We start from the raw sequence: 6000 nt of genomic DNA, 5'->3' as shown, positions 1-6000 counted from the left end.
GAAAGAAGATAAGGAACAGATGAAGCCCATTTATCTAATAACCACCCCAGTGCTCACTTAAAAAGCCCTCCAAAAGTGCTTCTTGAGTGAATAAATGAATGACTTCCATGGCAGCCAGGGGGATTTAGATCATGAGGAACCCACTGCCAATTAGCAAAGAGAAATAGGAACCAGAAAGACGAAGACAGGATTCTGGGATTTTTACCAGAGTTCCTTGAAAGGAAGGGGGACATCTTTCACTTTTCCTGGATCCCATCATCCGTGTATCATGTAGAATTTTGGAAAAAATGGGAGAAGGCCAGCTCTCCTCAAGATGGTGTGACAGTCTGGGGGAGGTGAGAAGTCGACAGGTCAGAGATGACAAAGGACCAGCTGGATGAAGCCCACTGACCAAAGCTCCAAAGAGAAGGAGAAGGGGCAGAGCAGTGGGATGCAAAGTCACCACTTCAGAGACTCATCTCACGATGGGACATGATGAACTATAGCCCCTTCTCCAAATCTTCTGCTGCCCAGACAGGGAAAAAGGGAGGTGGGCAGTGACTTGCCCAAGGTCCCATAGTTAGTGTCGGCCAGAATCTTGCTGCTCAAAGTGTGACCCCAGGGCCAACAGCCATCACCTAGGGCCTTGTTAGAAATGCAGAATCTGGGGCCAGGCCCTTGGCTTAGTGGTTAAATGTGGCATACTCTGCTTCAGCAGCACAGGTTTTGTTCTGGGGCACGGACCTACACCACTTGTCAGCAGCCATTCTGTGGTGGTGACCCACATACAAAATAGAGGAAGATTGGCACAGATGTTACCACAGGGAGGGTGAATCTTCCTCAGCAAAAAAAGAAAAAAGAAAGAAAGAAAAAGCAGAATCCTGGGTTGCACCCCAGAACTACTGAATCCCAATCTGCATTTTGACAAGATCCCATGTGATTTCTCTGCACACTAAAGTGTGAGAACAAGTTGGCTAGATCATGTGCCTAGTTCCTAGGGGGACAACATGGTGCTTCAGGGAGAGACCTACTGTGGTGGATTGAAATTCTAGCCCTGACTCCATTAACTGGCTGGGTGACCTGGGGCAAATCGCTTTGTCCCTCTGCACCTTAGTTTACTCATTTTTAGTATGAAAGGATTGAACCAGATCAGAGATTCTTAAACTTTAGTAATCACCAGAATTGCCTGGAATGAAAGGCAGATTCCTGCCCACCACCCCCAGAGTGTCTGTGCAGGACCTGAGAATCTGCATTTCTAATAGGTTCCTGGATCAAGCAGATTCTGCTGGTCTGGGGGAGCACCCTTTGGGAGCTGCTGGACCAGATGATTTCTAAGATTCCTTCTGAGCCAGATATTCTGTGGGATTTTCACTCCCAATTTAGCACTCTTCCTCTTCCCAGGCGCTGACCTGTCCGCTGTCATTTCCGGCTTCCCCTTCTGCTCCAGGTAGTTAATGCCATTTTCCCAGCACAGCCAGAACTGATGAGCTAAGTCTTATAAAATGCACGCAAGGCAATACAGGCAAAGTATTATCCACAAGATTTAAGAAGAGTCCTACGAAATATAGCAATAAAACCTGGAAATAACTATCCATTTCCTACAACAAAATGTCTCATTTCCGAGTCCATAAACGCTCCCCCTCCAGGTCCCCAGACCCATCTGTTTTGTAAGCACATATAATTATTAGGACCATAAAGTCGCTTTCTATACCTAATGTAATTATCAGGAGCCAAAATAATATTAGGCAGTGGTGGGGAGGGAGGAGGAAGCTTGTTCACTGCAAACTCAGATGATGTCTTTAAAGAGAGAGAAGTAGTCACAGGAGAAGATAACCATTCTTTATGGTGATATTATACTTCCTATGCTGGCTTTGGGGACAGCTTTGCAAATAAGACTGAGCTGGCTCATCTCAAAGTCAAGAGTAGTTTCCTGCTGTGTACGGGGGATTTAGGCCCTACTGGGAACCAGGAATTAGGATCACCGTGCCTCCTCTGCCACCAACCTTCAGATTCTCTAGAAGTCCCGAGTGCATGGCCTTCCATCCAGTGGCATTCCCAAAGCCTTTTATTCCTTTCCTTCCTTTCCCAATTCCTCTGGAGGAAAAAAAAGTTCACAGGGCTCCTCTGAGATATTAGCCAGCTGGGCACTGTGATTCAGAGAGAATTCAGAGCTGTCGTCTTGGTGTCCTGCGCTGTGACTTGGGGGAGCTCTTTAGTCACCTGTTAAGTGAATGAGTGAGTGAGTAAGTGGTTGAAGTGGTGGATGAATGGATAAGGTACAGAGGATGACAGGAGCTGTTATTAAAGGTGAAGGAGAACATAGTCCTTCTCTTCAGACGTCTTATTTGTGACGGGGTATGGGGCCAATGAGGCATTACAGACAGGCTGATTTTGATTTACTTTATAATAAGTAAAATAGCATTCTGACCATGAGAGCAGTCCAATGGAATGGTCCTCTTTGCATAGTGGTGAGTCCTCCATCACTGGAGATTTTCAAACCGAGCCTAGGCAACCTTTTCCCATGAATCTTGTCCAGGAGGTTGGTGTATTGGGTAGGAAGGGCGGGAGAATATTTATTGAGCATTTACTCTGTTCCCGACTCTTATACAAACTCATATAATCTACTCACCAAACCCTCTCACCAAGACGGAGAGGCTCTTATCCCTATTTTAAAAATAAAGAAAGCAAGCTCAGAGATTCATGGAACTGGTCCATGCCACCCGGCTAGTAAGAGGTGGAGCTGGGATCCAACCCAGGTCTGTCTGCTCCACAGTTCGTCTGCCTTCCACAGTGACTTGGAAATACCATGCTAAGCTTCAAATTCTTCAGTGCACTTATTGGAACTGAGCTTGACATGCTTGACTCGTGAAAACACGGGCTGCTGCCACGGCTGGCTGAGATGTTGATCTATCTTCTGGATCCGTCACTGAGAATTCAAAGCTCTCATAAGAGGGCCAGTTGTGGGAAGTGGCTGTTCCAAGGCAGTCTCTTCTGGTTCAGATTTGTTTGAAAGCTGCCCTCGCATCTTCTCATCAGCAGATGTGCTTGTCCGCCAGGATCTGAAATCAATGTGATGGTTGGGTCTTTCATCCTATGATCTGGAAATCCATATATGCTGTGGCCCCTTTGTTCCCCTCCCTACCCTGGGGAACAGGCGCCTCTCTCTGCCTGTCACATGGACCACATTCAGGGCTGAGTGGAGGAGCATTTCAGCCTAGCAGGGGCAGATGGCTGGGGCTACGGTCTGCCACATTGTGGCTAATTTCTAGCTATGCGAAAATCCCAAAGGTGCTGGTGGTGCCGTGTGGAGAAGACTGGGAAGTTGGACTGATGTGTTTTCTAAGCAACTCAACAGCCTTTGGAGGAAGCTTTGTGTGTGTGTTTCACTCCTGTCTCTGTCCCTTGTTCTCATGCCAACCTTCTCTGGACGCCCACCAGATTCCTTCCTGCCTGTGTGCCTCCGTGCCCTGTCTCTCAACTCTCTTTGCAACTGCATGACAGGGACTCCTTCCCTATGTGCTGGGGGAGCTGGAGATGCAGGGGGCGGGAGACAACTTGTCTCTTGGTACCAGGCCACCACCTCTCCTCTCTGAAATCTACCCCCTTTCTTTTGCCTCCAGTCCTCCTGATCCAGCTTCCGATCATGCTGGGGAAGGCCCCAGTGAGAGAAGGGCACCAGCCAGCCTTCTGAGAGGGCATCTGCTTCTGCTGATAAGTACCCCTGTCTTTCCCCTACCCTTCGGCGGGGCGGCGGAGATGCCCTCCCCCACGAGCCATGGAATTAAAGCAGGGAACTGGGCTTTGGCAACCAGCAGCCTTCCCACTGGCACCAGGCCTGCTCGTCTCCACGGATTTCTCTCTCAGAGAGTCACTGTTGCCTGATTAAAAATGATTCCTTCTTGCAAAGCAAAATAGGGTCTTGTGTGGAGTCTACCCCCTAAATGAGATGAAGAGTTGGAACTCCAGGGGCACAGGACACAGTCCATAGGAAAGAAGGACCTTGGGGTCCGAGAATTGAGTCCCCCTCCAGGCTGAGGGGAGATTTCTGAGCAGAGGGCTCCATGGAGGGCTGACCTGGCCCTACCTGCCTCTGACCTGTGGATCACCTGGCTAGCCAGTGCATTAGTCTTCAAGGGCTTCTGTGATGAAGTACACAGACTGGACGGCTAACCCAACAGAAGGGTGTCGTCTCACAGTTGTGGAGGCTGGAAGTCCAACCTCAAGGTGCCAGCAGGGTTGGTTCCTTCTGAGGGCTGTGAGGGAAGGATCGGATCCAGGCCTTTCTCCTTGGCTTGCAGATGGCCGTCTTCTGCGTGTGTCTCTTCACATCGTCTTCCCTCTGGGTAAGTCTCTGTGCCCAAATTTCTCCTTTGTGTAAGGATGCTGGTTGTTTTAGTCAGCTCAGGCTGTCGTTACAAAATACCACAGGCTACATGGTTTAAACAGCAGAAATTTATTTTCTCATAGTTCTGGAGGCTGGAAAGTTCAAGTTCAAGGTCTGGTGGGGTGCGGTTTCTGGTAAGAGCTGTCTTCCTGGCTTGCAGACGGCCTCCCCACTGTGTTCTCAGCCGGTGGAGGGAGAGAGCTCCAGTGTTCTTCTTCATGTAAGGACACCAGCCCTATGAGATTAGGGTCCTACCCTTATGACCTCATTTAACCTTTGTCACCTCCTCACAGGCCCCATCTCAAATACAGTCACATTGGGGGTTAGAGCTTAAACATATGAATTTTGGGGGGATACAATTCAGTCCATAGCACCAGGTATGTTGGGTTAGGGTCTACCCTAGTGATCTCACTTTAACTTGATCACCTCTGTAAAGACCTTATCACCAAATAAGGTCACGTTCTGAAGTATTGGGAGTTATATGAATTTCGGGGGACCCAATTCAACCCATAACACTCAGCTTCACCTAGCTCACTTTGCCACCCTGGAATCCATTAGAAAAGAGGCTGATGGCTCCTCGAGAATGTTCTCCTTCCTTGACGGGTCTGCTTGGTTTTCTGAGGGCAAGGGATGGGAATAGTCCCCTCGGCGGCTCCCTTTTCTGAGACCAGGACACCCAGGGCACCCCAGGCTCTGCTCAGCAGCCCCTCCCCTTGAGTTGCCAGCTTTACTCACAGATGCCATTTCCCATGTCATCAGCTGGCCCACGAGGGCCATGCCACCCTGGCTGACTTGTCTCTTGGTCACGGAGGTAAGGAACCACAGCCTTCAGGCAGCCATTGCAGGTCTCTTGGAGACGTCTGGACAGAGCCAGCCAGAGAGTGAGAGGGAGCACATTCGAAGAGGATTTGGGGATGGGGTATGTGGGGAGAGTCAGAGAAGTGAGAGAGATGCAGAAGAACAAGAAGAGAGACGAATGGGAATTAGATTCTCCTTCATTCCAAACTTGCCATCACGGCCATGGAGAAAACCTTTACCCACACTTTTTCCTCATAATAGGATTATTCCAAAAACATTTCAAGTGAGAGAAATGCTGTTTTCCTTTGAAATCTTTAGTTAAAGTACACAAAGATCAGAATTTTCTTTTCCAGATTAGGTAGCCCCTTATATCTTTATCGTTCTCCTATCATCTCCTTCTGGAGAGAGAGAGGCAGGCCTCCACTGCTCTCAGGAGGCCCTCCAGCCATGCCGGCCTTCTGAGTTACAGACCTGGGGCACGGGGTAAGGGTACCGGGCCTCCTCTTCATTCCCTTCAGCCGACCACGAATTTTCGTCTCTGCTCCTGTGCCCGATGAGCTCTGGGTCTCTCCAGGGCTTCTGCCCACCTCCCTCCTCACCGTCTCCACGCAGCTCTCGGCATCGTGGTGCAAGGAGAGCACAGAGTTGGGAGCTGGAAGAACCCACATTACTTGCCATGTGGTCTAAGCGGGTTGGGGGCGGTGGGGTCACAAAGGAAATGCTTATGGAGAAGGTGGAGTTCACATGGCGCCTTTTACCCTGGTTCTGCCCATCCTGGCCAATGTCTGCGGAGAAGAAGGGCTGCATGATGGCCTCCCTGTCTCTGTCCTAAAATCACA

This window comes from Equus przewalskii, chromosome 6 (assembly GCF_037783145.1).
Source record: "Equus przewalskii isolate Varuska chromosome 6, EquPr2, whole genome shotgun sequence".
NCBI classification, from domain to species: Eukaryota; Metazoa; Chordata; class Mammalia; order Perissodactyla; family Equidae; genus Equus; species Equus przewalskii.
The sequence above is the reverse complement of the archived record's forward strand: the minus strand, read 5'-3'. Positions refer to the sequence as shown.